The sequence below is a fragment of the Dipodomys ordii genome, unplaced genomic scaffold (assembly GCF_000151885.1).
Source record: "Dipodomys ordii isolate 6190 unplaced genomic scaffold, Dord_2.0 Scaffold7, whole genome shotgun sequence".
NCBI classification, from domain to species: domain Eukaryota; kingdom Metazoa; phylum Chordata; class Mammalia; order Rodentia; family Heteromyidae; genus Dipodomys; species Dipodomys ordii.
In genome coordinates, this window is record NW_012267223.1 from 4,114,121 (window position 1) to 4,124,235 (window position 10,115).

Consider the following 10,115-nt stretch of genomic DNA (forward strand, 5'->3'; position numbering starts at 1 on the left):
AAAAAAGCCTGAAGTGGCACTGTGGCTTAAGTGGTAGAGCGCTAGCCTTGAGCTGAAGATCTGAGGGACAGCGCCCAGGCCTAGAGTTCAAGCCCCATGACAAAAAAAAAAAAAAAAAGTAAAACATCATAATGTATATGCAGAGTGAATTCATTGTACTAAAAACAAACATACATCATGTAAATGTATACAAAAAAAAACAATGGGCAGTGAGCCAGTGGCTCACTTCTGTAATCCTAGCTACTCAGGAGGCTGAGATCTCAGGATTGAGGGGTCAGCCCAGGCAGGAAAGTCCATGAGACTCATCTCCAGTTAACCACCAAAAGCCAGAAGTAGAGCTGTGGCTCAAATGGCAGAATACCAACCTTAAGTAAAATAGTTCAGGGACAGTGCCCAGGCTCCAAGTTAAAAAACAAAAACAGGGCTGGGAAGGAGGCGCAGTGGTAGAGTGCTTGCCTAGCATGCATGAGACCCTGGGTTCAATTCCTCAGCACCATGGGGGGCGGGTGAAGGGAGGGGACCCTGAAGTGGTGCTGTGGCTCTAGTGGTAGAGCACTAGCCTTGAGCTGAAGAGCTGAGGGACAGCACCCAGGCCCAGAGTTCAAGCCCCACAACTTACACTCACATACACACACACACAACTAACCTGGAGTCAGAAAAAAAAGATATTAAATGTGGAGTTTTGTTTGCTTAGTTTTGGGGTGTGTGTGTGTGTGTGTGTGTGTCTGTGTGTGTGTGTGTCTGTGTGTCTGTGTGTGTGCGTGCGTGCAGCAGTTCTGAGGCTTGAACTCAGGGCCTGGGCCCTGTTTTTGAACTGCTTTCTACTTGCACACTCCCCGCTTCTTATCACCCCAAACCCCTCCATCCTGCAGCTTGAATTCAGGGCCTGAGCCTTGTCCCTGAGCTTCTTTTGCTCAAGGTTAGTGCTCTATCACTTGAGACACAGCACCACTTCCTACTTTGGTAATATATTGGAGAGAAGAGTCTTACTGACTTTCCTGCCTAGGCTGGCTTTGAACCACAATCCTCAGATCTCAGCCTTCTGAGCAGCTAGGATTAAAGGCATGAACCATTGGTGCCCGGCTTATGAGTACATTTCTATTTGAAGTGTCACCCCTCATTTTCTCCTAGTTCTCCTGGCTCCCCTCCCCCCTGCTTTTGTTTTTTTAAGATTAGAAAAACTAGGCACTGGGGTTCTACCAACTATTATACCTTAGAACACTTGTCCAGCACGCATGCGCACTGCCTCTGGAATTTATTTCTGACTTCCCCTCCAGGTCCCTCATGTTAGAAAAACCTACTGGCAAACATCCAAGTGGATTGAGCTGAGAACCAGCTCCTCAGCCTCCCAGAGATGGAGGTTGTCCCTATTCATTTCAGAGTCTCTTGGCTATGTACTTAGTGCATTTTGCTGGCGAGCCTTCTACCAGTGCCTACCAGAAAGAAGGCGCAGACATGGTCCTGACCCACCCCAAATGGCTGGGAAGCCAGGTACTTGAAGCTCCTCCACCCCTCAAACCCAGAGAGTGCAGGTTTGTGCTCCTAGTTGGGAAACCCAAGAGAAGGTCAGCTGATCCTGCCAGAGGAGTGACTTTGGAGGGCCTGACACACCCTGGAAGGTGGCCTTTGAGGTAGGCCCTGAGGGACCAATGCTGGGACAGGAGTCAAAGGGCTGCCCTTGATGTGGGAATAATGTGTGTGTGTGTGTATACGCGAGAGCGAGCACGTGCGTGTGTGCACACATGCATGCCAATCCTGGGGCTTGAGCTCAGCGCCTTGGCACTATCCCTGAGCTTATTTTATTTATTTTTATTTTTTTGTTTTTTGCCAGTCCTGTGTCGTCATCGTCTTCTTTTTTTTTTGGGGGGGGGAGCGGTCTGGTCGTGGGGCCTGAACTCTGGGCCTGGGCGCTGTCCCTCAGCTTTTCAGCTCAAGGCTGAGCCACAGCGCCACTTCCAGCTTTTTTCTTTTTGCTTATGTGGTGCTGAGGAATTGAACCCAGGGCCTCAAGCATGCAAGGCAAGCGCTCTACCACTGAGTCACCTTCCCAGTCCAGTCCTGTGTCTGGAACACCAGGCCTGGGCTCTGTCCCTAAGCTACTGCTGCTGCTGCTTTTTTTTTTTTGTCAGTCGTGGGGCCTGAACTCTGGGCCTGGGAGCTGTCCCTCAGCTCTTCAGCTCAAGGCTAGCACTCTACCACTTGAGCCACAGTGCCACTACCAGCTTTTTCTGCTTATGTGGTGCTGAGAAATCGAAGCCAGGCCCTCATGCATGCAAGGCAAGCGCTCTACCACTGAACCACCTTCCTAGCCCATTCCTGAGCTTCTTTTAGCTCAAGACTAGCACTTTACCACTTGAGCCAAAATTCTACTTCCAGCTTTCTGGGGTAGGTAGTTTATTAGAGTCTCATTACTCTCCAATAAACTACTCAAAAAGAGCCAGAAGTGGCGCTGTGGCTCTTGCCTTGAGCAAAACAAACACAGGGACAGCATTCAGCCCCAGGACAACCAAAAAAAAAAAAAAAAGTCTCATGGACTTTTCTGCCCAGACTGGCTTCAAACCAGGAACCTCATATCTCAGCCGTGAGCCACAGGCACCTAGCTATAGGGTGTTGACCTCCCCCCGCCCCCGACTTCCTGGGGGATCCAGGAACAGCCAGGGCCATTTTCTCTGTACCCGCTTCCATCCTCCATTCCAAGGCCTCCAGCTCCAGTGGACAGGACAGAACCCTGCTGCTCAGATTTTAGAAACCAAGAAGTAGTCACACACACACACAAACACACACACACCAGCAGAGCAGTCAGGACCAGCAGTCACAAGGAAGATCTGGTCTGTGGTTGACAGGGACAGGCCAGCCCTGCAGCCACAGACACCTCTGCCTTGTCTCTTCCTCTGTGTATTTGGGGGCAGGGTGGAGATGGATTTCCCATAGACAGAAAACAAAATACCTTTCTCTCAGAAATGGGCAATGGAGATGGTGGGAAAGTATTATCTCCTAAAGGCTGGTGATCAGGTCAGTAAGAACCAAAGGTTGCCTGGTGCTGATGGCTCAACAGGTTGAGATCTGAGGATACTGGTTCAAAGCCAGCATGGGCAGGAAAGTTTATGAGACTCTTACTCTTATCTCCAGGGAACCACCAGAAAACCAGAAGTGATGCTGTGGCTCAAGTGGTAGAGAGCTAACCTTAAAAAGTTTCAGGACAGAGCCCAGGCCCTGAGTTCAAGCCCCATGACTGATAAAAAAAAAAGGAAGGGTGGAAGGAAGGAAAAGAGAGAGAGAAAGAGAGAGAGAGAGCCGAGTAATGAAGTCTAGAACACTGGCAGTCTTGAGACTCCCAAGAAACCTTCCCCTTTGGGCTGACACTGATGGTCCAAAGGTCTCAAGATGTTTGCTGAGTAGTGCTGCAGAAGTTGAGACACATAAGAAATCAGCTCTTAGCCGGGCGCTGGTGGCTCACGCCTGTAATCCTAGCTACTCAGGAGGCTGAGATCTGAGGATTGCAGTTCAAAGCCAGCCCAGGTAGGAGAGACCGTGAGACTCCTATCTCCAATAAACCACCAGAAAACCAGAAGTGGCGCTGTAGCTCAATCAAGTGGTAGAGCGCTCGCCTTGAGCTGAAGAGCTGAGGGCAGCACCCAGGCCTAGAGTTCAAGCCCCACGACCAACAAAAAAAAAAGAAAAAGAAATCGGCTCTTGAGAGACTGGGAAGGTGGCTCAGTGGTAGAATGCTTGCCTTGCATGCATGAGGCCCTGGGTTCGATTTTTCAGCACCACATAAGCAGAAAAAGCCAGAAGTGGTGCTCTGGCTCAAGTGGTAGAGTGCTCGCCTTGAGCTGAAGAGCTGAGGGACAGTGCCCAGGCCCAAAGTTCATGTCCCATGACTGACCAGATAGAAAGGAAGAAAGGAAGGAAGGAAGGAAAAGAAAGAAAGAAAGAGAGAGAGAGAGAGAAAAGCAAGCTACTGGACAGTGAATCCCTTCCCTTTCTCAGCTATTTTGCTGATTTTTTTTTAAGTCCTTTGCTGAGTGAATCTGAAAGAACAGAAAAAAAAAAGGAACTCTCAGAAGGGTCTCTATCTTTGGCTGTTGTAGCCTATCAGAACTTCCTCTAGAATCTACCAACCATTTGGGGGGTTTTCATTTTATTTTGTTAATATTTCCTCAGAATTATAAAAACACTACTAAACTAAATCAAAATGATAAGGACACCACATGCATACATTTTGTTACTTTCGTTATAAATGCTAAAACTTGGAATTAGCCAATACATCCTTCTCTAAGTGACTATTTAAAGCCACTGTGTGGTGCAGTCACATGAGACTCTGTGTGTGTGTGTGTGTGTGTGTGTGTGTGTGTGTGTGCGTGCTTGCGTGCTGGAGCTAGGCCCCTGAGCGGTGCAGTCACATGAGACTCTGTGTGTGTGTGTGTGTGTGTGTGTGTGTGTGTGTGTGTGTGTGTGTGTGCTGGAGCTAGGCCCCTGAGCTACACCACTGGCCATACACAACTGAGTATATGTTTTTGTTTTGCCAGTACTGGGGCTTGGGCACTCAACCACTGGAGCCGCAGCTCCACTTCCAACTTTTTGCTAGTTAATTGGAGAGAAGAGTCTCTTGGACTTTCCTACCCAGGTTGGCTTTAAACTGCAATCCTCAGATCTCAGTCTCCTGAATAGCAACAGAATGTTATTCAGTATGAGAAGACATTGATGATTCTTACAAAAATGTTTCATAAACTGGAAACTGGTGGCTCATGCCTGTAATCCTAGCTACTCAGGAGGCTGAGATCTGAGAATCTCCATTCAAAGCCAGCAGGAAAGTCCATGAGACTCTTCTCTCCAATAAACCAGCAGAAAACCAGAAGTGGCGCTGTGGCTCAAGTGGTAGAGCACTACCCTTGAGGTGAAGATCTCAGAGACAGTCTCAGAGACAGCACCCAGGCCCAGAGTTCAAGCCCCACAACCAACCAAAAAAAAAAGTTTTATATTCTCCCTTTTTTTTTAATTTTTCTTTTTCTTTTCTTTCTTTCAGGTATGTGTGTGTTCCTAGGGTCTAAACTCATTGGCACCATATTGCTAAGTGGAAAAAGTCATCTCCAACAGAACAGGAAGTTACATTCCTTCACTGCTGTGTTCTCAGCATGTGAAACATCGTCTGAATGTGTGGGCAAAGCAGAGTTCAAGAAACATTGGGTGAATTAACAGAAGGAAAATAGAGGTCCTTCCTCTCATCCTGAGTTATAAGAAAGCAGGGCCGGTGGTGCATATTGTAACCCCAGCACTCCGGATCCTGAGGCAAGAGGATTGCTGGCTGTAGACCAGGCCTAGGCTACATTGTGAGGTCTTACCTCAAAAATAAAGAAAATGACCAGGTGCCAGCGGCTCTCGCTGGTGACCCACTGACACCCACCGGGCTTCATTTATTACTTTTTTTTTGGGGGGGGGCAGTCCTGGGGCTTAAACTCAGGACCTGGGCACTGTGCCTGAGCTCTTCAGCTCAAGGCTAGTGCTCTACCTCTGGAGCCACAGCGCCACTTCTGGTTTTCTGGTGGTTTTTATTGGAGATAAGGGTCTTGTGGACTTTCCTGCCCCTGCTGGCTTTGAATGGAGATTCTCAGATCTCAGCCTCCTGAGTAGCTAGGATTACAGGAGTGAGCCACCAGAGCCCAGCATACTTCCGTTTTTGTTGGTTAATTACATGTAAGAGTTTATGAACTTCTCTGCTCAAGATGGCTTCAAATTGTGATTCTCAGGTCTTTGCCTCCTGAATAGCCAAGATTAATAGGCAGAAGCCACCAGTGCAAAGGAGTTGTTAATAGGTCTTTTAAGGCAAGTGTTGATGAGGTCATGGATTCACTTCCCCAAGCTGACAGGAACTGCTACTTTCTGGTTTCTCTTTTTCCATGACATGATATACTAAATACATTAACTTTTAATGAATTGGATCAAAGTTCATATAATGCCAAACCTAGAACTAACAGTTAAGCCCAAGGAAACTAACACTTATCCCAATTTCATCCCTGCTCAGACAGTTTGCCATCTTACCTTGTGGGCCTCAGACACATCCCCTAAATCCTCCATCCCCTCTTTAATGACCTGTGTGGATCGTGAATATTCATAGTTCTGGGCTCAGTGGTTCCCTGAGCCTAACTCACAGCTCTCCTTCTGGCTTATTCTGGTGGTTAATTGGAGATAAGACTCTCAAGACTATCCTCTCCAGGCTGGCTTTGAACCCCAATCTCTTCAAGATTAACAAACCGGGCGCTGGTGGCTCACACCTATAATCCTAGCTACTCAGGAAGCTCAGATCTGAGGATACCAGTTAGAAGCCAGCCCAGGCTGGAAAGTCCATGAGATTCTTGCCTCCAATTAACTACCAGAAAACCGGAAGTGAAGCTGTGGCTCAAAGTGGTAGAGCCTTGAGCAAAAAAAACCTCAGGAATAATGTCCAGGCCCTGAGTTCAAGCCCACAACTGAGAGAGAGAGAGAGATTAACAATACAATAATAAAATTGGGCTCTGGTGGCTTATTACTATAATCCTAGGTAATCAGGAGACTGAGATCTGAAAATCCTGTTCAAAGCCAACCCAGGCAGAAAAGTCTGTGAGTCTTTTATCTCCAATGAACCAACAACAAAAAAGAAAACAGAATGATTAAAAACATATGTAGGGAAGTGGTGCTGTGGCTCAAGTGGTAGAGTCCTCACCTTGAGCTGAAGAGCTGAGGGACAGCGCCCAGGCCCAGAGTTCAAGCCCCACGACTGACCAAAAAATAAAAATAATAACCCCTGTTTTCACATATTTGAAAAAAAAAAACTTATGTAACAGGGCATAGTAGCTCAGTTCTATAGTCTCAGCCACTTGGGAGCTGAGGCAAGATTGTTCCAGCTCAAGAACTTGAGGTCAGAGACTAGGAAGGTGGCTCAGTGGTAGAGCGCTTGCCTTGCATGCATGAGGCCCTGGGTTCGATTCCTCAGCACCACATAAGCAGTTTGCTGGAAGTGGCGCTGTGGCTCAAGTGGTAGAGCACTAGCCTTGAGCTGAAGAGCTGAGGGACAGCGCCCAGGCCCAGAGTTCAGGCCCCATGACTGACCAAAAAAAAAGAAAAGGATTTGAGGTAAAAAAATAAGGAGGCAGGGAGGGGGAGGCTGCGTACAATGACTCACGCCTGTAATTCTAGCTACCTGGGAGGTGAGGTCAGGAGGAGGAGGTGAGGTCAGGAGGAGGAGGTGAGGTCAGGAGGAGGAGGTGAGGTCAGGAGGAGGATTGCAGTTTGACTTTAGTCCTGGGCAACAGTTACAAAACTGGAGTGAAAAATAATGAAAGCAAAAAAGAGTAGGAGCATTGTTCAAGTGATTAAGTGCCTGCCTAGTAAGCATGGCAACCTGAGTTCAAACCCAGTAGTACCAAGAAAAGGGAGAGAGCAGCAGCCAGTGACAGAGCACTCGCCTAGAATGTGTAAGACCTTGGCTTCCATCCCCAGCATGCAGACAAATAAATACATTTTAAAAAGAAAAGAGAAGAGAAAAGAAAGTAGCTGGGGCCAGGCGCCAGTGGCTCACGTTTGTAATCCTAGCTACTCAGGAGGCTGAGATCTGAGGATCATGGTTTACAGCCAGCCCAGGCAGGAAAGTCCATGAGACTCTTTTTTTTTTTTGGGGGGGGGTCCGGTCGTGGGGCCTGAACTCTGGGCCTGGGTGCTGTCCCTCAGCTCTTCAGCTCAAGGCTAGCGCTCTACCACTTGAGCCATAGCACCACTTCCGGCTTTTTTCTTTTTATGTGGTGCTGAGGAATCGAACTCAGGGCCTTGAGCATGCAAGGCAAGCGCTCTACCACTGAGCCACCTTCCCAGCCCTCCATGAGACTCTTATCCCCAATAAACCACTAAAATACCAGAAGTGGTGCTGTGGCTCAAGTGGTAGAGCACTAGCCTACCATGGAAGAGCTGAGGGACAGCGCCCAGGCCCAGATTTCAAGCCCCATAACAGACACACACACAAAAAAAAAAAAAAGAAAAAGAAAAGAAAGAAAGTACCTGGGTCTGGTAGTTCATACCTGTAGTCCTAGCTACTCAGGAGGCTGAGAGTCCTGAGGATCACAGTTCAAAACCAGCCCAAGCAGAATAGGTGGTGAATCTCCAGTTAACCACCAAAAAAAGCTGGAAGTAGAGCTGTGGATCCCAGGCCCTAAATTCAAACTCCAGGATGGCACCAAAAACAAAAGCACAACTAATGGGTTTGTCTATTTCTGGAATTCTCTATTTAATATTTTTAGATGATCATATGCAACTGAACTCCAGATAGGGTAGTATGACTATAGAGGTGAAAATCACCTAAGCTAGAGAGATGCTCTGGAAGAAAAAAAGCTTATCAATTTACAAAAGAAATGTGGAAAACACGCATAAGATATATTTTCAAGCCAGGGACCAGTGGCCCATGCCTGTAACCCTAGATATTCAGAAGGCTGAGATCTAGGGATCAAGATTTGAAGACAGCCCAGGCAGTAAAGTCTGGAGACTCTCCAATTAAACATGGAAAAGCTGGAATGAAGTTGTGGCTCAAGTGGTAGAGTGCTAGCCATGAGCACAAAAAAGTTGAGTGAGGGTTAAAATCCTGAGTTCAACTCCTATTTCTAGTATGATTACGTAGATACAAATACAGAGGAAACAGACTTGAAAATATATTGGTAGTAGTTTGGGAGGTGCCCGGAAGAATGATGAAAGGCGTGACATCAATCCAGATGCATTGTATTTATAGACTGACGTGTTAGATTATAATCCCTTTGTATGACTAAAGATAATAAAATAAATGGCATGCTTAAAAACAAACTTGGTGGTAGAGTAGAGACCACACCACATGGGGGCGCATTAGACTTGTTTTATATTTGTGCTTACAATTTTCTCAGGAAGCTTGGATTTCTAGCTACTCCAGTGGCCACTCCAGGCACCAAGCTTGGCCAGATAGGCAAGTCTGGTAAAACACCATGCTGGAGGCATGGCTCAAGTAGAAGAGGGCCAGCCAAGCAAGCAGAGACAGACTCTTAGGTATAAACCCTAATACAAGCAGGGAAAAAATAAACAAAAACCCTCTGTACACTCGGATCTTAAGAACTCATCTGGAGGTCTGGGGGCACGAATTAAGGGGCTGGGCACGTGTCTAGTCAGGGCGAGGATTTAACTTCAAATCAGAACCACCAAGTGTGTGTGTGTGTGTGTGTGTGTGTGTGTGTGATCTGTGCTGGCTTTACCCTCACCTTTTTTTTTTTATGGTTCCGTTGGCTTTATTTTAATTAATAAGTTTTTTTAATAGTGAAAATACCGTACAGAGGGGTTACAATTACAAGAGCAAGGTAATGAGTACATTTCTTTTTTTTTAAATTTTTTATTGTGAAAATACTGTACAAAGGGGTTACAATTAGATGGGCAAGATAATGCCTCCTCCTTTGTTTCCCCTTCCCATCGCTGCCCTCCCATTCTCCTCCCCTCCCTCCCCCCCACCCCACCCCCACTCTTTCTAAGTGTAGATTACTCAGTCATTGGGACTGCGAGCTTTTGGAAAAACGGACATGATGATCGTGCACTACCGTACTCATCCTGCAGGTGGAGCTCCGAGCTACGCGCCATTAAAGGCGGCAACCTTTAAGGTTTAGTCTGGCCTCGAGACTCCGCCTCTTTCGACGCGTCAAATACTCGCATACGCACGTTTAGCGGAACTACATCTCCCAGGAAGCTTTTCGCTTTGCAACGGGGGCGGGGCTTAACAGCGGAAGACTACATTACCCAGTGACATCCCGCGGGAAACATTGGCAGGCCTGTCGGAAGCTGAGCGATGATTGGTCTAGAAGCCCGTCAGTTATTGGCAAGCACAGTTAAGTTTTGCTGTTAGCCGGCGTGAAGGGCGAGAGAGCTGAGTCCCGGGAGCCCGTCCAGTCCGGTGAGTGACCTCTGCTTTTCTCTCCGGGTCCCCTCGGGCCGAGGCCTGCGCCGACTCCCCGGCGCGGACGGCGGCGGGACGGGGTGGGGGGCGGGCATCCTCGGGCAGGTACACACGCGGGGACGGTGACACGCTCACGTGGCGCACCTGGCCTGCGAGGCATCCTCGGAGGTGAGACTCCGCATCCCCC

At 47.8% G+C, this 10,115-nt stretch overlaps 1 protein-coding gene across 2 annotated transcripts in view; it reads left to right on the forward strand.

Annotated features, from left to right (window-relative positions):
- The first annotated feature begins 9,859 nt into the window (after positions 1-9,859).
- Positions 9,860-10,115, forward strand: part of Slc25a19 (solute carrier family 25 (mitochondrial thiamine pyrophosphate carrier), member 19) — a 15,308-nt gene continuing 15,052 nt past the window's right edge. For both annotated transcript variants that reach the window (XM_013037994.1, XM_013037996.1), the window contains exon 1: positions 9,860-9,925. The gene's annotated coding sequence lies outside the window, so the exon portion shown is untranslated. The remainder of the gene's footprint in view (positions 9,926-10,115) is intronic.